We start from the raw sequence: 26,762 nt of genomic DNA, 5'->3' as shown, positions 1-26,762 counted from the left end.
ATACTCAAATATCAAATATTATTTCCTGTAAACTTGAACCATATTACTCAGAATATACAATATGTAGTGACCTAAATAATTTAGAATCAGCAGTGATAAGAATAAACACAAGAATGTTATTGTATGGTCTTAAGTGATGTCAAATGTCTCATTGTTGGGAGGAAGTAGAGTAGGGCTGAGGATTGTAAGACTCCTTTATCCATGTGCATTAAATTTCTGTAAATATTTAAATAAGAGTATTCCAATTATGTTAAACATTACCAAAATAGCTAGTATCCTTTTAATTAAAGTACTGATTGAGACACCTTGTCCTGTTAAGTTCCTATTCAGGAAACTAAATCAAATTATAGGGGTCAAATGGAAGATGCCAGTAAACTATTTTTTGTCTTTATTATCTGTCTTGGATATTAAAGCATTGCCAATGAGATTTCCCTCATTCCTGGTTATGCTGAATGGTATTTCTCAACGTGGATAAAATTACCTATTCTGTCAATTTAGAGACTATCAATAGTTTAAGAAGAAACCCAAGAAAAGTGCTTGTAAGGAGGTGTAATTTATTGTGTATTGACACTTCAAAGCATGGGTCTAAGCCAGAATTGCTTCAAGCGAAATTTAAGTTGTCCTTACCATCTCTTTCAGAGATCATTCCTCAAAATAGAGAAAAACTTACAGAAAAGCATCCTTGATCAGTCCAATAAATCAACCTCACATCAGTAAAAAGCAATTATGGAATATTTAATGTTATTCCATTTTAAATCAATCTATAAAATTCTGTGTTAATCTCTATACAAAAGATATTTTTTAAACTAAAGGTATTTTCCTACTTCATTTCCCCCTTTGTCTATCAGTTTCATGAGAAATGTCACACTAGTTCATGAGCACCTTAAACTATGTTACAATTACAAAATATCACAATCAGATCTCATTAAAATAAACATCTTAATCACATAAGATCTGCAGTAATATTAACAGACCATAAACAAAATGTCAAAACAGCTGTTAGCTTAACATCTTTGGGAAAACAAGCTTAGAATCTAGTGAAACAGTGGTTGGTTAAAATAGCCTAATTTTTTTTCTTACCTTTAAGTAATTGTAGAAAGGAGTTGCCATTGAACAAAGCAGCCCATGAATAGAATGCGTTGTGATCATTCTCACCCATCCCTCTGCCCACCTTGCTCTTCTTAATTTTGAAGAACGTACTTTAGATTCTTGATTCCATTCTCCCCCTCTGCCTTGCATTCTTCCACTTCTTGACTCCACCCCACTCCTTTCAACGACCTACTTCTTGGTGTTTATTATTCTTATGCTGATGTATACATAACTATATTGCTTAATGAATCTAGATCAAAATTCAGTTGACAAAATCAAGAGTGAGCCCATTCTGTATGTTGTGTGTTTTTTTGTCCAAGACTGGAACTCAAACTTGGTATTTGGTTTGCTCGCTGACATTTTAGCCTGCAAAATTTTTCCTTCACAAAAACGTGTATCTATGATTTACAAAGCTATTAAAAAAGAGTAACAGGGGCTGGGGATATAGCCTAGTGGCAAGAGTGCCTGCCTCGAATACACGAGGCCCTAGGTTCGATTCCCCAGCACCACATATACAGAAAACGGCCAGAAGCGGCGCTGTGGCTCAAGTGGCAGAGTGCTAGCCTTGAGCGGGAAGAAGCCAGGGACAGTGCTCAGGCCCTGAGTCCAAGGCCCAGGACTGGTCCAAAAAAAAAAAAAAAAAAAAAAGAGTAACAAAATTAAGGCTCTCAAAACCTCACTACATTTTAATATTTTTTGAGAAACAAAGAGTTAATCCTCACATCTAGACCCTTAATCTTCTCTTTGAGATGTAGTAAGAGAAGACGAGTCTTTTGAGATAATTCATCTTCTGGGCTTGACTCCTCATCCAGTATCATTGGATATTCCAACCTGCTTCTGTGTAATCATATAACCTTTATATTTGGTTTAGTTTTCAACCCCCTTGGTCACTTAATGATAAATGAAGTGTGGCTAATGAAAAGATTATAAAACAGACAAACCAGTAAGAGTTACAGGAAGTATTACTTCATTCTGATTTTTACATATATGGGGTTTCCTTGGACATACATAAACTCAAGTCAATTTGAATCTTTAGCATTCTAAGTTAAAGGGCATCATTTAAAAAGTTTTTAAAGATACATAGTACTTGGCTGCACAATGCTCACATTCAATATGCTCACGTTTTTTTTTTTTTTTATCGTCAAAGTGAAGTGCAGAGGGGTTATAGTTTCATCCACAATGTAGTACGTACATTTCTTATCCAACTTGTTACCTCCTCCCTCATTTTCCCCAGCCTCCCTCCTCCCCATTTCCCTCTCCCTCCATGGGTTATACAGTTGGTTTACATCATAAAGTTTTCTAAGTATTGCTGTTGCATTGGTTTGTCTTTTTATCCTTAGTCTCTAGACTTCGGTGTTCCCTTTCCCTTTCCTAATTCCAATACATGTATATACAATACCCAGGATGTTAAAATCAGTTACAGTGCTATCAGGGGTAAAACCATATGAAGGGAATACAGAAAAAGAACAAAAAATAAATAAATAAATAAAAAAGGACATGATTTCACATGGCATGTTGAAAGTAACTACAACAGTGATATACTACTTGTTTTTATAACTTGAAGCTCATTTCTATGCTCAAATTTTAAAGCAAAACATTCTAAAAATATTATTTGGTCCCAAGCTTTGTCTAATGGGACCAAATAATTTCACCTATTGGCAGAACACAAAAAGATAAATTTTTTCCACAAAGAAAAATATTGAGAAGTAACTCTAAGTCAGCCACAATGTATGTGCAAAACAACAAATTCTTGGATGTGATCATGTTAGGATTTAATAGAATGTGGATAGTAAGTGTATAATAAGTGTGAAACAGGTGTAAAATCTAGTCATATAAATCTTAAGAATCAATGACTAGCAGCAGATTAGAAATGAGTTCAAAGGAGCTTATTTTACTTAACTTTTCTTCCCCTATTTATGGCAAATGGTAGTGAACATGCAATTATTTCTACAAATTTTAGGCATCCTCCCAACTATTATAAAAATAAGGAAGTGCACTCCTAAAGCATCCATTGTATATTTGAATTCTTGTGTCTATTATGTAGAAGAGAATCTTTCTCATAGTAAGTTCTCAACGAAATATTTGAAAAATACATGAGAAACCATGAATGAATGTTCTACTCTAAGAAACATGAGAAATGGCACTGCCTTTACTGTCCTAGGAAATACCATTAAAGATCAGGATTCAGGATAAAATGAGCCTGGCACTTAGCTTTGAACAAACTTCTCTTTCTGATTGCCTGTGTTTTGATTTGTTAATGAGAGAAGAGGAATAGCATAGAAGGCACATAGATATGGAAGTCTGGAATTTAGAAAATAAATGTAGGTTGGATATATAAATTAGAATTTGAAAGCTAATAGTAGGAATGCCTTATAGTTTTTTCCCCAAGTTTTTATTATCAAACTAATGTACAGAGAGGTTACAGTTTCATACGTTAGGCATTGGATACATTTCTTGTACTGTTTGTTACCTTGTCCCTCATACCCCCCTCCCACCTCCCCCTTACCCTTTCCCCCCTGAGGTGTTCAGTTCACTTACACCAAACAGTTTTGCAAGTATTGCTTTTGTAGTTGTTTCTCTTTTTTTTTTACCCTGTGTCTCTCAATTTTGGTATTCCCTTTCAATTTCCTACTTCCAATACCAGTATACACGGTTTCCAATATACTCAGATAAGATTACAGAGATAGTGTAGATACAACCACAGGAAGGTGATACAAGAACATCTTCAATAGTAGAAGCTACAGATACACATGGGACGTTGAAAGCAGTTACAACTGTGATATAACAATCATTTCCATAACATGGAGTTCATTTCACTTAGCATCATCTTATGTGACCAGAAGGGTATAGCTATTGGGCTCCTGTGCTCCTCTGCTGTGACTTGCCTAAACCTGTGCTAATTATTCCCTATAAGGGAGACCATAGAGTCCATGTTTCTTTGGGTCTGGCTCACTTCACTTAGTATAATTTTTTCCAAGTCCTTCCATTTCCTTACAAATGGGGCAATGTCATTCTTTCTGATAGAGGCATAACATTCCATTGTGTATATGTACCACATTTTCCTGATCCATTTGTCTACTGAGGGGCATCTGGGTTGGTTCCAGATTCTCGCTATGACAAATTGTGCTGCGATGAACATTGTTGTGCTGGTGGCATTACTGTGATTTTGTTTTTGGTTTTTTGGATAGATACCCAAAAGTGGGGTTGCTGGGTCATAGGGGAGTTCTATATTTAGCCTTCTGAGGAATCTCCATACTGCTTGCCAGAGTGGCTGAACCAGTTTACATTCCCACCAACAATGAAGTAGGGTTCCCTTTTGGCCACATCCCCTCTAACAATTATTATTGTTAGTTTTCTTGATATATGACATTCTTACTGGGGTGAGATGGAATCTCAATGTTGTTTTGATTTGCATTTCTGTTATGGCCAGTGATGTAGAGCACTTTTTCATGTCTCTTGGCCATTCTCATTTCCTCATCAGAGAAGTCTCTTTTAAGTCTTTAGACCACTTGATGAGGGGGCTATTGGTTCTTTGCGGTTTTGTTTTGGAAGAAGGTAATTTTTTTAGTTCTGCATATATTTTAGATATGAGGCCTTTGTCCGTTGAATGTCTGGTAAAGATCTTCTCCCAGTCTGTGGGCTGTTTATCTTGTGAGCTATGTCCTTTGCCATGCAGAAGCTCTGAAGTTTGATGCAGTCCCATTTGTCTAACCTTTCTTTGATTTGTAGCCTTTCTGGGTCTTTGTTAAGGAAGTTCCATCCTGTGCCAAGGAGCCCAAGTGTTTCTCCTACTCCTTCCTTTAGTGTTTTCAGGGTGTCTATTTTGATTTCGAGGTCTTTAATCCATTTGGAATTGATTTTGGTGCAGGGTGATATATAAGGATCTAGTTTTAGTTTGTTGCATGTGTTGTTTTTCCAGCACAATTTGTTAAGAGGCTATCTTTCTTCCAAACTATTGTTTTAGCCCCTTTATCAAAGATTAAGTAGGCGTAGTTCTGTGGGTTCATTCCCGGGCCTTCAATTCTGTGCCATTGGTCTTCAGGCCTGTTCCAGTGCCAATACCAAGCTGTTTTGTTTTGTTTTGTTTTGTTTTTTGGCCAGTCCTGGGCGTTGAACTCAAGGCCTGAGCACTGTCCCTGGCTTCTTTTTGCTCAAGGCTAGCACTCTGCACTTGAGCCACAGCGCCACTTCTGGACATTTTCTGTATATGTGGTGCTGGGGAATCAAACCCAGGGCCTCATGTATACAAGGCAAGCACTCTTGCCACTAGGCCATATCCCCAGCCCCCCAAGCTGTTTTTATTACTATAGCTTTATAATACAACTTGAAGTTGGGTATTGTAATTCCTCCAGCACTGTTCTTTCTGCTTAGGATTGTTTTTGCTATTCTAGGTCTTTTATTGTTCCATATGAATTTCTGGATTGCTTCCTCTATTTCATCAAAAAATGGTGTTGGGATATTAATGGGTATTGCATTGAATTTGTAGATAGCCTTTGGCAATATTGCCATTTTGACTATATTAATCCTCCCAATCCAGGAGCATGGGAGGTTTTTCCATTTCCTTAGTTCTGACAATTTCATTTTTCAAGGTTTTAAAATTCTCCTCAAAGAGGTCTTTCACTTCTTTGGTTAAGGTTATTCCTAGGTATTTTATGTTTTGGGGGGCTATTGCAAAAGGAGTTGCTTTCCTGATTTCAGCCTTGGTCTTCGGGTCGTTAGCATAGAGAAAGGCCGTTGATTTTTGAAGGTTTATTTTATATCCTGCAACTTTGCCAAAGTTTTGGATCAGCTCTAGTAGCTTGGGGGTAGAGTCTATGGGATTCTTTAGGTATAGGATCATGTCATATGCGAAGAGAGAAAGTTTAACTTCATCTTTTCCTATTTGGATCCCCTTTATTTTTTCTTCTTGCCTGATTGCTCTGGCTAGGAATTCTAGTACTATGTTGAAGAGCAGGGGAGAGAGTGGACATCTCTGCCTTGTTCCTGATTTTAAAGGGAATGGCTTTAGTTTTTCACCATTTAGTGTTATGCTTGCTGTTGGTTTGTCATAAACTGCCTTGATTATATTCAGGAATGTTCCCTGGAATCCCAGTTTTTCCAGGCTTTTAGCATAAATGGGTGCAGGATTTTATCGAACGCTTTTTCCGCATCCAGAGATAAAACCATGTGGTTCTTTAGCTTGCTCCGGTTGATGTGGTGGATTACATTAATTGACTTGCGTATATTAAACCAACTTTGCATCCCTGGGATGAATCCAGTTTGATCGTGGTGTATGATTTTTTTTGATGACCTGTTGAAGTCGATTGGCCAGAATTTTGTTGAGAATTTTTGCGTCTATGTTCATCAGGGAGATCAGTCTATAGTCCTCTTTCCATAGTCCCTGCCTGGTTTTGGGATGAGTGTTATACTGGCTTCATAGAATGAGTCTGGAAGTGAACGTTCTCTTTCAATTTCATTGAAGAGTTTGAGAAATATTGGTGTGAGTTCTGTTTTGAAGGTCTTGTAGAATTCTGCAGTGAATCCGTCTGGACCTGGGCTTTTCTTGGATGGGAGATCATTTATTGCTGCTTCTATTTCAATACTGGATATGGGTCTGTTTAGAAGGTTTAAATCTTCATGGTTCAGTCTGGGGATATGAATTTTTTCTAGGAAATCATCCATTTCTTCCAAGTTCTCAAATTTGTTGGCATAAAGGTTTGCAAAATAGTCCCTTATTATTTTCTGAATCTTGGTTATTTCTGTGGTGATGTTAACTGTTTTATCTCTTATCTTGTTTATTTGAGTGTGCTGCCTTTGTTTTTTGGTCAGGTTTGCCAGGGGTCTGTCTATCTTGTTGATATTTTCAAAGAACCAACTCTTTGTTTTGTTGTTCTTTCGATGGTTTTTTTCATCTCTAATTGATTTATTTCTGATTTGATTTTAATTATTTGCTTCCGTCTATTGATTTGGGGTTTTGCTTGTTGTTCTCTCTCAAGGAAATTAAGGTGCTTCCTTAAATTATTGAGTTGCTGTTTCTCCAGTTTGTTGATGTATGCACTCAGAGATATAAATTTTCCTCTGAGTACTGCCTTTGCTGTGTCCCAAAGGAGCTGGTACTTTGTGTCCTCAACATGGTTGAATTCCATAAACATTTGAATTTCCGTTTTAATTTCTTCAATCACCCTCTGATGGTTCAGCAGTGTGTTGTTTAGTCTCCATGAATTGTAGCATTTTCTGTGGTGGCTGTTTGAGTTGAGCTCTAATTTTATTCCATTGTGGTCTGAGAGAATGCAGGGAATGGTTTTGATACTTCTGAATTTGTACAGATTTTCTTTGTGCCCTAAGATGTGATCTATTTTGGAGAATGTTCCATGTTCTTTGGAGAAGAATGTGTATTCTGTTGTTGCTGGGTGGAATATTCTGTAGATGTCGATTAAGTCTAGTTGGTCTATGCAATTGTTTAGTTCTGTGGTTTCTTTGTTCAGTTTTTGGCATGTTGATCTGTCCAGAGGTGATAGTGGAGTGTTAAACTTCCCAACTATCAATGTGTTTGGGTCTATGTGTGTTTTTAGAGTCAGTAGTGTTTGTTTGATGAAGTTGGGTGCTCCTGCACTTGGTGTGTCGATATTTAGAATGGTTATATCTACTTTTAGGAGAGATCCCTTTACTAGTATGCAGTAACCTTCTTTTGCCTTATAGTTTTGACTCAGCTTTAGTACTGAGGTCAATTCAACCATTTGACCTTGAAGAAGTGAATACACAGAATGTTGGCCATTCATAGTACCACAGCATCAGGCATAATGAACATACATGTTGCCATCATTTCCTGTCAGCAGCACAAATTACAGGAAAAACAAAGCATCATATGTGGATTAATCAGCAGCTACTCAAGTGTTTGCATAACCATTATAATTTTTAATATTTATTGAATAAATTGATAATGTTAAATAAAACCAACTTTGAAGCATATACATTCTGTAGTCACTTAATTTCACTCAGGACATAGTCTTAAAGGAAAAGGTTCTATTTGGAAATTATAACAATTATAACCGTGAAATAAAGCCAAAATATTAACTCCAAACTAACCAAAAGAAAATGTCCAAAAATAAGTAATTTTGAACTTCATTCTACTAAATATACAGAGGGATGTAAACATACTAAAATAATAATATATTAGAGACTAAGTGGTAATTTTGAACTTAGGAAGCCTTTTTCATTGTCAAATTTTTAGATCCAAGAGTGAAAAGATTAAAGAAAATTTCCTCTCAAGTGACTGTGTGAAGTAACTGGTGTATTCATTAAGGGCAACAATTTTAAGTTGTCCTTGAAAAATATTCAGAAAGATATGAGTCGTGCATTAATAAAATTCTATCCTCATTATGGCTTTTATATAAAGTCAACAAACATTTCTTTTATATGCCTTTTCTGTTTCATGCATTCTTGGTTTCAAGCTCTGTTTGACTTTCCTTTCAGAAATACATTCTTACTTTCTATTTTAGAATACAGATTCTCATGATGGAGAGAATGTACTTTAACTCATACGTTTGACAATAAAACTGCAGTTGATACCATTTCTAACAATGAAATTGAACAAACTGTATTGCTCTTAGAAGCCTGCAAAGAAGTAAAGTCAATTTCATAAATAATTGTCCATGTGACTGTAGAAACTTAAGCCTGAGAGATAACATTATTCAATAATAAGTAAAATCTTTAGTACACATGCCATTCTATTCATACAGATCAAACATACCAGGGGCTGGGAATGTGGTGTAGTGTTAGAGTGCTTACCTAGCATACATGAAGCCCTTTGTTCAATTCCTCAGCACCACATAAACAGAAAAATCCAGAGCAAACATACCAAGGCAAAACTAAACTATTCATGTTTTTATTTTGGCACTTAACAAAGCTTCCTTTAGAAAGAAAACCGTCCCTAAATTGAATCATTCATATCACAATTATCAAAATTTTAAGAATACATTTCATTTCCAGAATTAAGACTTAATTAATAAATACTGGACATAAAAAATCTTAATCTCAGTTGATGATTACTTTTAAATTAAGTTACTGAACATACAGTGGTAAACAAGAGTGATGTAATCTTTGCCTTCACAGAATTCATGTTCTAGCACTATCCAAGTTATAAACACAATGGACCTAAGTGGTTTGCTAGAAGACCAGCCACACATTAGTAAAATGTTTTTTGATATATTTCTTACTTAAAACAAAGTAAATCTTCACTATCACTAAAACTTTAGAAAAAGAAGATACTTTAAAATTATTTATTATAATACAGTAAAAGAATCCAAATTATTACTCTATAAACTATACATTTACACTTAATTTTGGAATGTTGTTTCTATTTTAAAATAATTTTTTAAAATTTATTATATATGTATATGTATAGATTAAACATACATGTATTTGTGCATGTATGTATGAAATTTACAGTGAATATATTCTAAATTCTATAAAGTAGGTAATAATATTATTATACTATTTTACAAACAAGAAACTTGAGTAACTATTTATTGTGCAATAGATCATGTGACTAAGCAAGTAGCTGAGCTGATATCCCCATTCTGGGATCCTAGTTTCAAAATCTGTGTTCTTATCTTAGCCAGTTCATTACGTTTTCTCTGCATTTTTCATTCAGTCTCCTTAACCTTATTCCCCACTCTCATTCTTCTTAATTTGTTACTACTAAATTTCCTTTAACCACAGCCAAGTGTAAAGTAGCCATTCTTTAAACAAAATATTAAAGAGACCTGAATGTTTAGAGGGAGGAGAATAATGTTCTATTTGTCAAGTATTTAGAGGAAGCAAAAATTAATATTTTTAAAATAATAGGTGGTATTTCAATAGAAAATGTGGGTTATAGGAAAGAACATTCTTTAAATCATAGAAGTCATTAATATCTACCACTTTAATGAAATTAAACAGATTAATCAAACATAAAAAGAGCATCTCTGGAATATCTCCAAGAATAAATATTATCCTTATTATTATTGGTGTTATTTTTCAATATAACAGCATTTATGAAGCAATACTATGAAAGCAAAGAAAATATTTCAGGGCAGGGCCTTTTAAGATTTAGAGTAATAGAATATCAACCTGTGCTGCTTACCTGAAAAGTTTGTTACAAGAACTGAAAGAAAAACATTTAAAGTATTTTGGAAACTATGACATATATAAGAACAAAAGATTAGGTCAACTATGAGTAATCACTATCATTATACATCTTTAACAAATAAAGGTTAACAAATGGTCACAATGCCCTTACTACCAAAAAAGTGACCCAAGAACAATTCCAGAGAAATGCAATCACAGATATTCCTGTTTAAACAAGGAGAAACTGCTGGGCCTTCTGCTGATGGTTAAATTGTACCAACAACAGCTTATGCTGGTTTGTCAATTTTCCCCATTATATCTAATCAAAATAATATTATAACATACTCCCACTTAAAGAGGAAATGTTTTTTCTTGTTTTAGGGGTTTTTTTGTTTGTTTTATTTTGTTTTGCTTTTGTCAGTGCTGGGGTTTGAGACTCAGGGCCTGAGCACTGCCCCTGGCTTCTTTTTGCTCAAGGCTAGCACTCTACCACTTGAGCCACAGCTCCACTTCCGGCCTTTTCTGTTTATGTGGTGCTGCGGAATGGAACTCAGGGCTTCCTGTATGCAAGGCGAGCACTCTACCACTAAGTCATATTCCCAGCCCCAAAAAACATCTTTCTTTTAGATCAAACTTAAAGATTCTATTTAGAGACTACTTTTTTTAAAAATATGAACTAAGGAATAATTTAATTGTACTTCTCAGGCAGCATAAACTTGACTCAAAGGATTCCAATTCCTATGAGGGATCTTGCATGTGAACCTTCTACAGTAAGAAAAAGAGTGCACTTTTCTGGTCCACACTAAGATCTTTGCATACATGTTGTTATACCTTGTGCTTTAAGTAGGAAAAATTATCTCTTAAATTTTTCAACTCAGGGTGGACAAACCATTCTCCTTATTTCTAATATTATGTTATTAATAGAACAGCAACCTAAGATATCAAACTACTGGTTATCAAATTTATGCTTTTAGAAGCTATCCACTGAAGATGAAGATTATACTCTCCACCTATAACCTACTCCCCAGTTGTAAAAAAAAATAAATAAAATTTAATTGCATAAAATTAAGACAAGCTGAATAACTCTGTAATTTGAAATTTTCTGTGTCAGGATTTCAATTTTTGCTGAAGTACTACATGCTACATTTTTAAACAAACTTTCTTAATTCACCTTTAAATTGCCTCTGCCAGTTACATATGGTAATAACATTTTAGTGTTTGGTATTTAAAAAATGATGTTGGTCTTACTATTGTAAACTTGTGATACTCTATGTGAAAATAATCACTGGGAGGATCAGAACACGAATACACACTGGCAATAAAATGTAGAATTCCTCACCCCAGAATATTTTGTCTCAAATGAAACAACTACAAATGGTAGGAGGGAAGGAACTAAAGCAAGAAGAAAGAAAAGAAGGAATGCCAGAGGGAGGAAAAAAGAAAGGGACGGAAAGATGAATAGTTGGCACACATTCAAGCAGCAAGAATATAGCAAAACCTCCATGCTGGAAACTCCTTCTAATTATTCAATGATTCATGTTATTATTGTAATGAAAATCCATGAAAAAAACTATAAAGAAATATTTACTAGTTCAAATAATTTTGGACTTAATGTAATTAATTGACAATGATTAAAGTAAATTTTACAGGAATTAATAAATAATCTGAGAACAAATCCTTACTGCCTGCTTTACAAAAAATATTTCCTTAGAGTAAGACATATTAATAGTTATATATGTTTATGTTATTTGTATCTATATATATTATTCTATTGAAAGAAAAATTACATAAATATCAATATATGTATGTATACATAGATAAGTGGATAGAGGAGAAGAGCCATTGGAATGAATACTAGAACACCTAGAGTTCCGTTTGATTCTCCTCAAAACATACAAAATAGTAGTTTAAGAATTCCTTAGCCCTGAGCTCTGACACTCCTAAACAGGAGCAGATTCAATCAAGTGATAGTCTTCTCTACCTACAGGAATCTACAATTTCATAATACATAATTTAAAGATGGCCAAAGCCTTTATGGTGCTTAGATGAAATTCACATGACTCATCTCTTTTTATTTCATTTTGATCAAAGATAACTAAGACTGATAGAAACATAAGAGCAATTTGTTCAATTCTTCATTGTGACAAGGCATTCCATCAAATCTGACCTAGATGCCCAACAAATACAACTTCTGATTTAGCAGTCCACCAGCTTCACTCTTAACCATCAGAAAGGCCCATGAATGAAAAAGCTATTTCCATTCATTCCACTTCATCTGTGCTTAGAACTTTAATCTCAGCAATAAATATAGACTTAACAAGATTCTATTGTAGCTTTAGAACAAATTTTATAAACATTAATAATAACATTTAAAGGAATCCACATGACCAACTTCTCTATCAGTTTATTTGGAAGCTACTTTCCCCATTTGAACAATTAACTTTTGCCCCTACATTCTTATAGTTGACCTTTATTATGGAGTACAGAAAAAAAAAATTAGATACCTCAGCGATGGCATTCATAGTATTAATCTCAATAAATATCTGAGAAAGATTGATTGAAAAGATAGTGAAATCAGGCTCTTTATCGTATCATTTTATGTAGTCTTGTTTACAAGAGCTACTAAAGCATGAGACAATATTATACTAGAGAAAAATGTTATTTTTCAAAGTTATAAATAGCATTGTTAAACAACAAAGGGAAGCAAAATATATGACAAGTCATGAGAATTGCATCTATAAATTCTGACATTTGTTCTAATTTAATCTTTCTGTATTTCTTCAGTAGGCAATTTAACTATAAAGATTTTTTTTTAAATTCCCTAAGATGCTTTAGAGCTTTCTGATTATGAATAAAAGAAAAGGTCTGCATGAGAAAGTTTTACAATTTGCTATGACTCGTCCAGATAACAAATTTGCATGTGTGTGTTTATATATTATATATGAATATTTATGCTTATATATTTATAGAGAAATTGCTTGTCATATATATGGCATAATTTTACTAATCTTCCAAGTTGATAAATAATTACATAAATCATATAATATTTTTGTGATATGAAACTTTCTAATTAGTGAAAATTGACATAAAATTTAACATATATATTAAATTGCTCATAATAAAAAAAAATACATGGCCGCACAGAAGTATTATGAAAGTCAGTAAAAGGGCAGACAGTTTGTTCATTATAATATAAAGATGTAGCTGGGCACTAGTGGCTCACCCCAGTAGCTACTTCGTAGGCTGATTTGAGAATGAAGTTCAAAGCCAGCCCAGGCAAGAAAGTTCGTAGGACTCCTACCTCCAATTAACTACCAAAAACGTGGAGCCAAGGCTCAAGTAGTAGAGCACTAGCCTTCAGCAAAAATTTCAGGGACTGTGCCCAGGCCCCAAATTCAAGCCACGGACACACACACACACACACACACACACACACACACACACACACGATGAAATACACTGGGGCCCTCATAGTAACTACTCCTCTGTTTCCACAAGAGGGCTCCCCTTAAAGATTCACAGATTACACTATCACAGATTACTCTTACCACATGAAAAGGGAGATTTTTACATCCTGAATAGAAGTTTTCTCAAGCATTTTCTATTTCAAGTTGTATGTTTATAGTTTGTGTTCATACAAGTGAAGAAGCTGATGCCTGGAATAAGAGAATAGATGTCTGCCAAATTTTGTGTTTAAATGTTATCATGGTTATGACTCCAAGAAGGAAGTCACAGTTCCTGGCTAGAAAAACCAATGATGTATAGCAAAAAATTTCTAAAACTATGAGTTACTCAAATGCGACTAAAGTTTCAAATGTTCTCTACATAACCCTAGAAGTACACTTTCTACATCTACCCTGAAAAAGCAAAACAGATATTTGAAGGTATATTTTCATTATTTCTTAGTGACATAGGTTCACTTCAATTTATATTTAATAAAACCTTATGGCTGAGGAGAACTGCTCTGAAAAGATGCAATGAGATGGAAAACTGTCTTTCTGAACTTTCTCCCACACTATAAAAAAAGGAAGAAAAACCATTGTCTAGTTCAAACAATAAGAACTATAACAATCTCTAAAAGCATGTAGCCTACAATGAATTTAATTTATCTTTACAAAATAATTTGACTGGAAAACAGTTCAGAAGGCCATGTTGAACGATGAATTTCATTTATAGCAAAATAAAATGGCTAAGAGAACAACTATAATCTCTCCTTCATACACTATATGAGTGCTATGATTTAATGGAACACCATTTTCCTGACTAGCACTGAATGCAATTTTAAAGTTGTCACGCCAAAGACACTTTAGACAAATACTTTACAATGCAAATAATCTCTGTGAAATAGTTTAGATCATATTAAAGTTTCAAGCTGATAGCTTTCCTTCCAATTTTTTCAATATGCAATCTCATTGTTTCTTATACTCCATTTCAATTAGTAAAGATTAGTCAAACTTTAAAGTGTCTCATTTATCTAGAATTATAAATCATATGGAGAGCAATGTTCTAAAAGTCATGGGGAGAATAATTATACAAAAACTATTTTGCAGGTGACCTCAATATACAGCAGGATTACAGAGACATAGAGATACAGATAGAGACAATGAGAGATGAAATGAGAGATATAGATATTCATTTTACATATGTTGCTATAATTTTTCTGTTTTTTATAAACAGATTTTTATACAAAATCTACCATTTTTTTACCATACTGTTCTTTAAAAAAAACAAAATTCATATTATTGGCAATCTGACAAAGAGGATTACTTTGCTAATTGGGTAAAATTCAACAGTCCATAAAACATTATGTCAGAAATAAATAGTTCCCAGGTTCACCACACCAAACTGGACCTTGAAAATAATGACAGAGTTTCTAAATAATTAGAAATATCTTCTAAACAATATACCTGTCACTTGCCCTATTCGTAAGGAAATGGAAGGACTTGGAAAAAATTATACTAAGTGAAGTGAGCCACACCCAAAGAAACATGGACTCTATGGTCTCCCTTATAGGGAATAATTAGCACAGGTTTAGGTAAGTCACAGCAGAGCATCACAAGGCCCAATAGCTATACCCTTACGGTCACATAAGATGATGCTAAGTGAAATGAACTCCATGTTATGGAAATGATTGTTATATCACAGTTGTAATTACTTTCAACATGCCATGTGAAATGGTAGCTTTTTTGTTGTTGTTGTTGATGATCCTCTTGTATCCCCTTCCTGTGGTTGTCCCTGCTCTATCACTGTATTTCATCTGAGTACCCTGGATACTGTATATACTGGTATTAGAAGTAGGGAAGTGCAAGGGAATATCAAAATCAAGCGATAAAGGATAAAAAGACAAATTACTCCAAAAGCAATACTTACAAAACCATTTGGTGTAAACAACTGAACAGCTCATGAGGGGGAGGGGAAGGGGAAGGAGAGGGGGGAATAAGAGAGGAGGTAACAAATTGCCTTACATATGAAACTGTAACCCCTCTGTACATTACTTTGACAATAAATAATTATTTTAAAAAACAATGTACCTGTCACATTTCAGGTATAAGCTCTACAAACTGAAAGAAATACACATGTATGTGTTTATATACACATATGTGCATTTTTTTTATTTTTATTTTTTATTTTTTTGCCAATCCTGGGCCTTGGACTCAGGGCCTGAGCACTGTCCCTGGCTTCTTCCCGCTCAAGGCTAGCACTCTGCCACTTGAGCCACAGCGCCGCTTCTGGCCGTTTTCTGTATATGTGGTGCTGGGGAATGGAACCTAGGGCCTCGTGTATCCGAGGCAGGCACTCTTGCCACTAGGCTATATCCCCAGCCCCATATGTGCATATTTTTAAATAACTGAGTACTCCCAAAAATAAAGCAGAGGCAACAAAATAGGTTATCATCCATGAAAAGTTCCTGAAAGGCTGAAAGAAACTACGATTGAAAAATAATATCCCACTTATGTACTGAAGGAGGACTAAGCATGAAAGATAGAAGTGAGGAAGGATGGGCAGAATCATTACCTGAGGAGCCTGAGCAAGAAACAAGTGATGCTACTACTTTCCTCTCTTAGGAAGAGCTCTTTCCAGGGTGGGAACTAGGGCAAAAAAAAAAAAAAAGGAGAGAAATCATAGACCAATGTATAGACAATACAGTAAGTAAAATACAGTATGTAAAGACCAAATATGAAAGAATGGTAGAGGCAGGTACGAGCTAGCTTTTCCTATCAATGGAAAAATTACAGTGAGCATGTTCAAACACAATTAGCTCCTTCTCCTGGACCAGGTAAATTACACCAGCAAAGTCCAACAATCTAGAGACCAATGACTAGATAGGTGACTTCTGTCCCAGTTGGTATGAAACTTTATGCCTGACAGTTCTGGTATTAATTCAATTTACCATTTATCTTTGAAACAGTGGCCATATTTGAACAATAAATTACAGGTGCACTAGCAATCTCAACTTCAGAGATGACAAAATTAAGTATGGCCAAGCATTTGAAGAAAGATAACACAATTTAATTGATACATTTAATAAATAATTCATAATCAAAGAAACAAAGTGAGATAGATGAACATTCAGAGTCATACTTTCAAACCAAAATATGTAATATCCTAAGTGAGATATATATATGGAGAGAAAGAGAGAGACTAGGAAATTTGAGATTAAATAAATTGAGAAATTTAGGGAAAGTATCAACAGGGACAGATTATGCAGCAAAAGCATAAGTAAACAAAACAGAAATATAAAAGTATAAGCACATGGACAGATTAATATCACTTTGCAAATGAATGAGCCTGAAAATGGGACAGATTATACTCCAAACATTTACAAGGGCATAAAATATTAGATTTTATTGAGAGGAAAGGCAATCTCGAAACTTGAAGGCTGGAGAGACAATATGGAAACAAAATATTGCTGAGTATTTCCAAGAATAAATTTATTTCTGAGGTTTGCATCTTAAAAGCAGCAATCACTTAATTCATTATTACTATTTTTCAAGGTTTCCAGCTGCTTAGTGCTCTATTAATTTTAGAGATTCAATTTCTTATGCTCTTACTACATTCCTCCTATAATGTGAAATATACTTGAATTTTAAGATATAAACACTACGCAATTAGTAAAAACTAACCTCTTTCTACGATTATGAACCACTACTAAACAAACTGAATTAGACTTTTAATAATCTGAGATAAAGGCATATGTACGCAGATGAAGAGAGCTAATCTAGAGCCAAGCAGGACAAATAAATAAAAGAGCACACAACTCTCATATCTACTCAAGTAGTAAGTACTAAGAATATATGAATATCAAATACAGCAACACGGCCAACAAAAAGTACATTGCAAGAGCCAGCTTCCTGGTGTTTTGTTTTGCCAAACTTGAACTTTGCCTTTCTAAGGGAGATCTACTTAAGATCTCTCTTGAGTCTACCATATTTCAGTTCATACAGTTGGAGACACATCTATATCAACCAATGATTTACTTACAAGTTTATAAGCTAAATCTAGCTTCCATGTACAGGAGAAAAGACAGATGCTTTGTCTCTCTGGGCCTGACTTACTTCACTGAACATAATTTTATCCACGTCTTTCCATTTCCTTACAAATGGCTTGGGATAGTTTATTTTTTGCTCTTGATAGTGGTTATATGTGTGGTGCACTGAGATACACTGAGATGTACACTAAATATACATAATTTCCTAAGTATGTTTTAATTTTTTTGTTTTAAAACATGTTTGATTTAGTGGTTGTTGGTTATAATTAATAAATACAGATATGGGGCTTTATAGTTAGCAATATAATATTTTGTTTTCTGTAATTGTTTTGTGATGTTTTTAATAATAAAACTTACATATACAACATCATTCCCAAAATGCTAGTTTTTTTTTTTTTTTTTTTTTTTTTTTTTGCCAGTCCTGGGCTTGGACTCAGGGCCTGAGCACTGTCCCTGGCTTCTTCCTGCTCAAGGCTAGCACTCTGCCACCCGAGCCACAGCGCCACTTCTGGCCATTTTCTGTATATGTGGTGCTGGGGAATCGAACCCAGGGCCTCATGTATATGAGGCAGGCACTCTTGCCACTAGGCCATATCCCCAGCCCCCCAAAATGCTAGTTTTTGAAAGATGGATACATTGATGTTATGATCACATAACAACTTTTATGTACTTCACAAAGGTTTTTCATATACATTTTTAGTATCTTAACATTTCTTAAAATTCTAAATTTCATTGTTTCTTCTAAATACAAATCTCCCTCGGTGAAGAATAAACTTCCCACAAAAATCTGAAATACAGCATAGTATGATGTTTTAAGTTATAGGATGTGCAATGTATTCAGGTAACCAATGCTGACTCTACAAAGTGGGCAAGTAAAATCAATTTTTATCACTTGCAATCCATTGCGATTAGAGAGCAATGCCAGGTCACTGACACACTAATGGATGTCAAAATATTTCAAAAAGAACAAGAAAATTGCCAAATGTTTTAATTGAAAAGCAGTTCCAGTAAGTATAACAAATTGTATGTGTAAAGCTAACATATAAAACCATCACAAGACACAGTGAATTTTACTAAATGTCCAATATTGTGTAGCTACATCTTAATACAATTTTATTACACTGAACTCTTTGGTGCATGGTTTTTTGTGAGTGTGTGCCAGACCTGGGGCTTGAAGTCAGGACCTGTGCGCTGTCCCTTAGGGTTTTGCTCAAAACTAGTGCTCTACCACTGAAGCCACTGTACCACTTCCCATTTTCTCTGAGTAGTTTGTTGGAGGTAAGAGTCCTACTGCCTTTCCTTTGCCTGAGTTGGCTTTGAACCACAATCCTCAGCTCTCAATCTCCTGAGTAGTCAGGGTTACAGGCATGAGCCATCGGTGCTCAGCAACACTAAACTATGCAGAAATCTTTATTATCTCTTCTAACATAAATGGGGTTGTTTGTGTTCTCTGAGTTTCACTTTTAATTCACTTTAGAGCAAGGCTGTAGAATTTTCAAAGAGGATGTGCTCTACAAATTTATACAAGAGGGCTTGCTTTGCAAAGGCCATTATAGCTGACTGGAACATATTTTTCACGTATTCAATGACAACAGTACATTACATGGAAATGATTAAACAAATTAGAAACTAAGTTTTCTAATTCCTGGAGTGTTAAATTAACAGTTGCAGAAATGATCTTTTCTGACTGCAAAAGTTGTAATAATTACACATAACAAGAATATCACAAGAATATCAAGAATATCACAATCCTCAGTTTTCCTTAACCATTTAGTGGCATTTCATCCTTGATACTCCTAATTTCTATGATCATATTTCCTGAGTGCATGCATATATAATATTTTCTATCTCCCAAGGGCCATACCCCCATCAGACAGGCTGTGAAATACACAGATGAACAGACATAGATCTTACTTTCCAGCAGCAAATGCTGTCTGATAAGGTACAAGTTATTCAATAAGCCTATGTTGACTCAATGAATCTAAATAAAATGTAACATTAAAGCACATTTACATCTCACAATGATACATGGTGAGAAATGCACTAATTTAAATACTATGTCATTATTCCATGTTTAAATGAAATGACCCAGAAGGCTATTTTTTCTATTTAGAATTATGACAGAACAACACATCTCAAAAACAAAATAAAAATAAAAGAGCTGGGGGAATGTGACTCAAGTGGTACAGTATCTGCCTAGCATGAGAAAGGGTTAAATCTTCATTTACTGAAAAAAATATTGTAGAAAAAAAAAACAACTCATTTTCATTTCTTTTTAAAAACTTGGTCAGATGCCAGTGGCTCCTGCCTGTAACACTAGTTATTCAGGAGGCTTAGATCTGAGGATCATGGTTCAAAGCCAGCCTGGGCAGAAAAGTCCATGAGGCTCTTATCTCCAATAAACCACGCAGAAAAAGCAGGAAGTGGTGCTATGATTCAAGTGGTAGAGTGCTAGTCTTGAACACAAGGAGGCTCAGGGACAGTGCCTAGGCCCTGAGTTCAAGCCCCAGAACTTACCAAAAAAAAAAAAAAAAAAGCTTTAAAATAAAATTTTAAAAACATCTTACAACTACCAGTAAGAGGTACTGCAACGATACTGATTTTCCCCATGAAAAATTATTATTGTCAAGTATCAGTTTATATATTCATTTATTCTCTCCTTAAAATAACATGCCTCTTTTAGAACCAAAAAAAAGGTAAATGAAAGTTACTAAACTGGAAAATTTGAATCAAACATTGAAAAAAGTATTACTAAAATATGTCACAGTCCTACATAGTTAAATGCAGTGTGAAAAGACAAAAATAAATACTAATTTATATTGCTAACCATTAGGTATTGGCAATTACTAAGAAAAGAAATATGAATCTTAAATCATCTTTTGTGTATACGTATTTTTATTTCCTCATATATTACCAGCTCTTTATTTGTAATGGTCGGAAGTTCAAATTAGTGCAGATGTGTTATGCTTTATCATGGGAGTCAACCCTTTATACCTACTTGGGTATTTTATATTAGCTGACAAATATACTTAAGACTTAAATATTTACATTAAACTTAGAGGAACAGTTCTGTATGTAATGTTTATAGTTTGTTCCACATAAAGTTGAAGACTAGGAAGTTATTTTAATTCAGTGTGTCTAAGAGGTTGCTTATGATTATTTTATATAATGAACTAAAATTATTTGAACAATATTTTTTTCATGATCACCAAAACAAGGATTTGAATCTGATAGTTAAAACAAACCTAAAAAGAAAAACCACACACAAAGCTCTAAGCTCTATGGGTTCTTCTTCCCTTTGTAAAAATCTGAAAGATGTACTGTTCTCATACCCTCATCTTAATTAAGACATTTCTTTCGTATTGATCAATATGCTCTCCTTAGAAACTTTGCTAGTCTTCTGAATTTAGTGACATCTATATTTAATGGAATGATTCCCTATTTTTATATTCAACCCAGACAATTCTCTGAGCTTTGCATACAGCTATTTAAAGTTTGAATACACCTCACATATAACATGTAAAAAATAACTATTTCACACTCTACGATCCCCAAAATTAGCAAAGAAATGGCTGGAAAAAATGTTATGTAAATCAGGCCTTAGGAGACAAAGGACACATTTTCTCAAATATGTGGAAGCTAGAACTAATTAATAAGTGTATAAGTAAACACGGAGTTGAATGTAAGTGTGCATAAGTGTATTAAATCAAAATATGGCATCTGTACGGTAGAATTCAAATGGTACAATTCCTTAGAAAGACTAACTCATAATCCAACAAGATCAATACCAGGAAACTTGAAAGATGGAGGTGGGGCCAAAGGAGGGAGGTAGATGAATGAAGAGAAGGGAAAGAATGCAGCTATAAACAATGCACATCCTATGAAATTAAGAAAGTTGCGTGGAAGGGTTGGGTTGGGTATGATAGAGGGAATATGATGAAACAATTGACTTGCTTCATTCTCTCTCAGGATATTAGCAATCTCCACAGAATGTTTGGTACATATTCATTCATAATTTATTCTTATTAACCAATACAATCATTCTCCAGCTGAGCACAAAGAAAATTTACTTGAGACGTAGTTAAAGGTGCCCTAACAGATTTAAATAACTTGGAATTGTCACTTTCAAGGACAAAAATATCATTTTGAAAAAAAAATTTTTTTAAATTGGAAAAAATTACACAAATTAAACTGGTCAATCCTGATCTACACTGGCCTCTTAATTGTTCAGAAACATTTCTGGATGGTATAGAAAAAAAAACTTTAAAAATTACACATTTATCGCCAACAAGCAACAGCACACCAGAAGAATGAACTGCATTCTGATAAGCTTTATGTACTGCAGAAGCGAGAATAATACAAGTCACTGAGAAAATAGAAGAAATAATTAGTTTTCACACTACAATGATTTTATATCAAAGGTATAACTTATGTTTATGAAAGAAGTGAACAAAACTGTCTTCATGGGATATGTTCAATTAACTTCTAAGATAAATTATATTTGTTTCCTAAAATAATTTCTTATGGGAATCTGATGCAGAAATCACAATATTATTTTCATGAGAAATGATCTATACTCTCCGAGTGAAATAAGACTCAGTACCTGATGGATTTGCCCTAAGAATGTAGTGTTACATGCAATCCATTGCTGAAAATATCAATCATCTTTGGTTTCTAATAAAAATGTGCTCTAAACTTTGTTTTTCTTCACTCAAAAATTTAAAAATACTACCACTGGACTACTCCCTCTGCCTGCCCCCTAAATTGGTGTTAATCTTTAAGGTCAATTTAACTATCTGTCAAAATAAAACTGTATTTACTATTTGACATAGCAATTCCATTTCTAGAAATTTTACTTGATTTTATCCTTACCAGTAGCTAAACCATGATAATAGATTGTTAAGGTACATCTGAAAAAGCCTGGCATAAATAAACCTAGCAAAACAGAAAAAAAATAGTAATTTAATCTTCTAAAATATATATATTATTTTGAAATTAATGTTATTGAAACACATTTTATTTATTTCCTGTTAAGCAATGTGTGTTCATATAGAGCAATTTTAAAATAGAAAAGCAAACTAAAAATGAAGTCTTTTATAAGCCTTACACAGAGTTGCTCAGATATTATTTTCTCAGTGAGCCCTTCTCTGATCATTCTTTGATAACTCAACCCAATTTTTCTATTTTTCTCCATGGCATTTTTTTAATGTTTTTATTACCTTTCAGTAGTTGTACAAAGGAGTTGCCATTCATCAAAGCAGTGTACGAATGCAATACATCTAGATCAACATCACCCTTTTAACATTCTCACCCACCTGTCCACCCCTTCCCTCACTTTCCTAAATTTTAAGTTATGTATTGAATTTTTTGCCATTTAACAAAGAAGTTAATGTGAACAATACATCTTGATCTGTATCATTACTTGAACATCTTCTCCCCCTTGATCCCTCCTATGTCTCAATTCTGTGATTTATACAACTAATTCTCCTACCTTTCCTCCTTCATTCTTCTATTCCTCTCCTTTTGGCCCCACCCTACCCTCTTCCAAGTACCAATTTTCTGTACTTTTTTTGCTGGGCTTTGACTCCATGGTATGTTTAAATACCTAACTTCCTGCTTGCCTTCCTTCCTGCCTCCTTCTGCTTTTATCTATTAATCTCATCATGTAGTTCTTCAGTTATTGATTGAATGTCTCTTACAGTCTCTTACACCTAAAGTTAAACTCTAAGGAATAAGAATATTTATGTTTGGTTCACTGCTGAGTCACCTATCACTAAAAGAGTACTTAATAGGAAGAGGCTCTCTACATATTTGTGAATCAGTGGAATAGATGAATCCTATCTTTTTACCAAAATTTCACAGGCTTATAAAATATATAGCATAACTAATGATTGATGTATCAAAATAAATTAAACTGTTTTCCTTTCCATCTGGGTTGCTTTAAACTTTCATTAGGTTTTTGAGCTATATCATTGATGTTTACATTTGGAGAATATCATTAATGTGGATAATCCCAAAAAGTAGAATTTTGTGGTCAAGTGACATGTATATTTGAAACACTCTGTAAACTTAATCATCAAAAAACATAGACATCAATTTATACTTTAACCCTAATGTATGCAAGTCCCCAATTTTCCACATCCTTTTTGCTTTTGAAAATTATTGAACACTTCTCCCTCTAAATATCCAAAAACGAACAATGTAAGAGATGTGTAAGTACTTTTCCACTTAACATAAATTTCGCTTTACCTGAGGAGCTGGATCATTCACAATATCATTTACATATCCATGAATTAAAAGTTGGTGTAATAAAAGGAGATTGCTTTATAATGTGATACACTTCATTTAATCATTTCTTCATTAAATGATTCTAATGTGTTCTTATTGGTTACACAACATTTAATAGTATACAGAATACTGATTGCAAATACACTATTTCCCTCTTTAATTTAGACTAATGCAAATGAGTTTTATTTTGGTCCTTTTTACACACATGCAGTCAAACAAAAACCTTCCTTTTTAAATAAAACAAAACTATACTTGATAAAGTTCTGAAGTAATTTGAAATAAATTCAAGGCTATAAAATATCATAAATAAAAATAAAATGTTGAACAATAAACATCCTATGTTTGTGACTTTCATAAGTAGATGTTCTTATATTTATCAACTTCTGTTCTTAAGACTTTTATCTACAAATCTAAGATATCCAGTCATCAATTTAATTTGCCAATGATTCTATCTGGATAGAAAGAGAATAACATACATTTTCTTTAAATTATATTAAGTAAAGGACTCAAATAACAAGTATGCATACCATGATATGAAAATTAAGGCTCAGAGTTTCATTTATCTGTATGTACACAAAGTACTACAAAATAATTTTATCTGATTTATTATAAATTTTACATTTAACACAAAAAGGTGTTTGATTGGTATTAAAGTGAAACAAAATTACCAATGGCAAAATAAGACATATTGTAGATTCTTCCTACCTTATTTCTAAAACTACAGAATATAAAAGTATATCTTTCATAAGCACTGCATAGAAAATGCCACAAACCACCTCATTATAACAATGATTTTTAATCATTTCACATATAAACAAGCTAGATATTAATAACTGAAAATATTTTCATTTTGGAGAAGAAAACTGTATTCATGCATATACATTAAAAAAATTAAAAATCTAATATACTGATCAATAAGAAAATCTAATAACCTAAGTATAAAAAAGTCAATTAAAATTAGGAATTTATTTAGACAGTTGATAATATCACATTTCAATATTCTTCCTTGACTGAACTGACTTAACAGAGTTAGTACAAATGGAAGTTAATCATCAGTTACTAAAATGAAACCTAGATATTAATTAAATTTCCCTAGGCACATATTAAGTATGTTTTAGAGCTATATTTTGGGCTGAATACCTTAGGATAATAGATTAAATTTAAAACAATAAGCAATTTTATAATTACTGTAATATCTGCATATGTCAAAAGAAATCAAATTTCATACATCATGGTATCAGATAATAGCATAAGGAATCCCTATAGTTTTTCTAATGTGTTGATAATAGAGGCATGTGGGATTTGTGTTATTGCTTTAAAGTGTAGATGATCTTAAGATGCAGGATGACAAATTTGAAAAATTACTGGCATTAACCATCACCATTGGCTAATAAATGTTAATAACTTCTTTCTTTAACAAGCCATTTCTTCTGGATTTAAATAGTGACTTTTACAGTCATGTGTCTTTAATTTCAAATCATTACTGTCTATGATGAAAACATTCCTCTCATCTCTCCAAGTCTTCTCGAATGTGGCTTAGCATAAAGAGACATGTTACATTTATCACATTATACTTGTACTTCTAAGGAGCTTTAATGACTCTGAAAATGATTTGAAAATATTGTGTTATTCAATTTTTGCAACCTTATGAGAGGCAGAAAGAAAGTAAATATTATTTCATCTTTGGAAAATAGAAATTAATGAAACAATTAGCAAATTTACTTGCCCTGGACTAAATACTGAAGTAATGAAATGTAATATCAATTACATAGTCCATCTACCCAACTTTTCTACACAGATGAGAATAGAGGCAGAGAAAGAAAACTTCAGGAAACAGCTATGAAAATCTATTTCAAAGGCCTTTGATATGGTTGTTCATTTCTCATTTAATTGGCTCTTCATGGTCATGTTGATGGTACACAACTTCAAAGAGTTAATTTCCCTACACACTCTGAGTTACCATATACTGAGGTATGTTCACAGGCACACTAAATCATCTTAAATTCCATTTTATAATGCTCCACCCAAAAATGTCAATAGTGGTAGACTAATATAAAAGCAGAAAATGAAAATAAGCAGAATCAAATTTCACCTGAAAATGAATGTTATGCTGGAAATTCTAACCTATTCTTAAAAGACAATAAAAAATAAAGCAAGTCTTTATGAGTCTCAGGCTCCCCAAATAGTGTTACTTGCTCTTGACAGGTGTATTCTTCTCTTCTGATTTTCTTATTTCATTTAAAACTCTGGGGAAAGTTTGTTTTTATCATGTTTCATTGTTTTTCTTCAGATTCTCATAAAGGTTCATTTCATCAATTTGGAAGTTCACTGGTTTACTGTACCATCCTAATTAATTTATCTTCATTATCAGAGAAAGTGTTTACATTCATTTTTAGACAAAGAATACTAAGAACTGAATCAATCTTAATTTGAAAATTTGAAGTTATTTGCAGAATTTTAGATCCTCAAGTGTTTTGTGTGTTTGTGTGTGCTACTACGACTTGAACTCGAGGCCTGGGCACTGTCCCTGAGTTATTTTTGTGTTTGTTGTTTTGCTCTAGAGTAGTGCTCTACCACTTGAGCCTCAGCTCCACTTTCAGCTTTTTTTGTTAGTTAATAGGAGGTAACATTCTCATGGACTTTCCTTCCCAGGCTGGCTTCAAACCACAATCCCAGATCTCAGTCTCCCAAGTAGCTAGGATTATGGCTGTGGGCCTCCAGTGCAGGGCCTCAGGTAAATATCTTCTTCAATTACTTGCTTTTTTTAATATTTGAGAAAATAAAAATAGTTCTATGTAAATGGCATACG

The 26,762-nt window shown here is 33.7% G+C and overlaps 1 protein-coding gene across 7 annotated transcripts in view; it reads right to left on the bottom strand.

Moving 5' to 3' along the window:
* Stpg2 (sperm tail PG-rich repeat containing 2) overlaps window positions 1–26,762 on the bottom strand; it is a 239,154-nt gene that overhangs the window by 130,603 nt on the left and 81,789 nt on the right. The window lies entirely within an intron of this gene.

This window comes from Perognathus longimembris, chromosome 24 (assembly GCF_023159225.1).
Source record: "Perognathus longimembris pacificus isolate PPM17 chromosome 24, ASM2315922v1, whole genome shotgun sequence".
Taxonomy (NCBI): Eukaryota; Metazoa; Chordata; class Mammalia; order Rodentia; family Heteromyidae; genus Perognathus; species Perognathus longimembris.
Note: the sequence above shows the minus strand (reverse complement) of the source record. Positions and strands in the feature narration are given on the sequence as shown.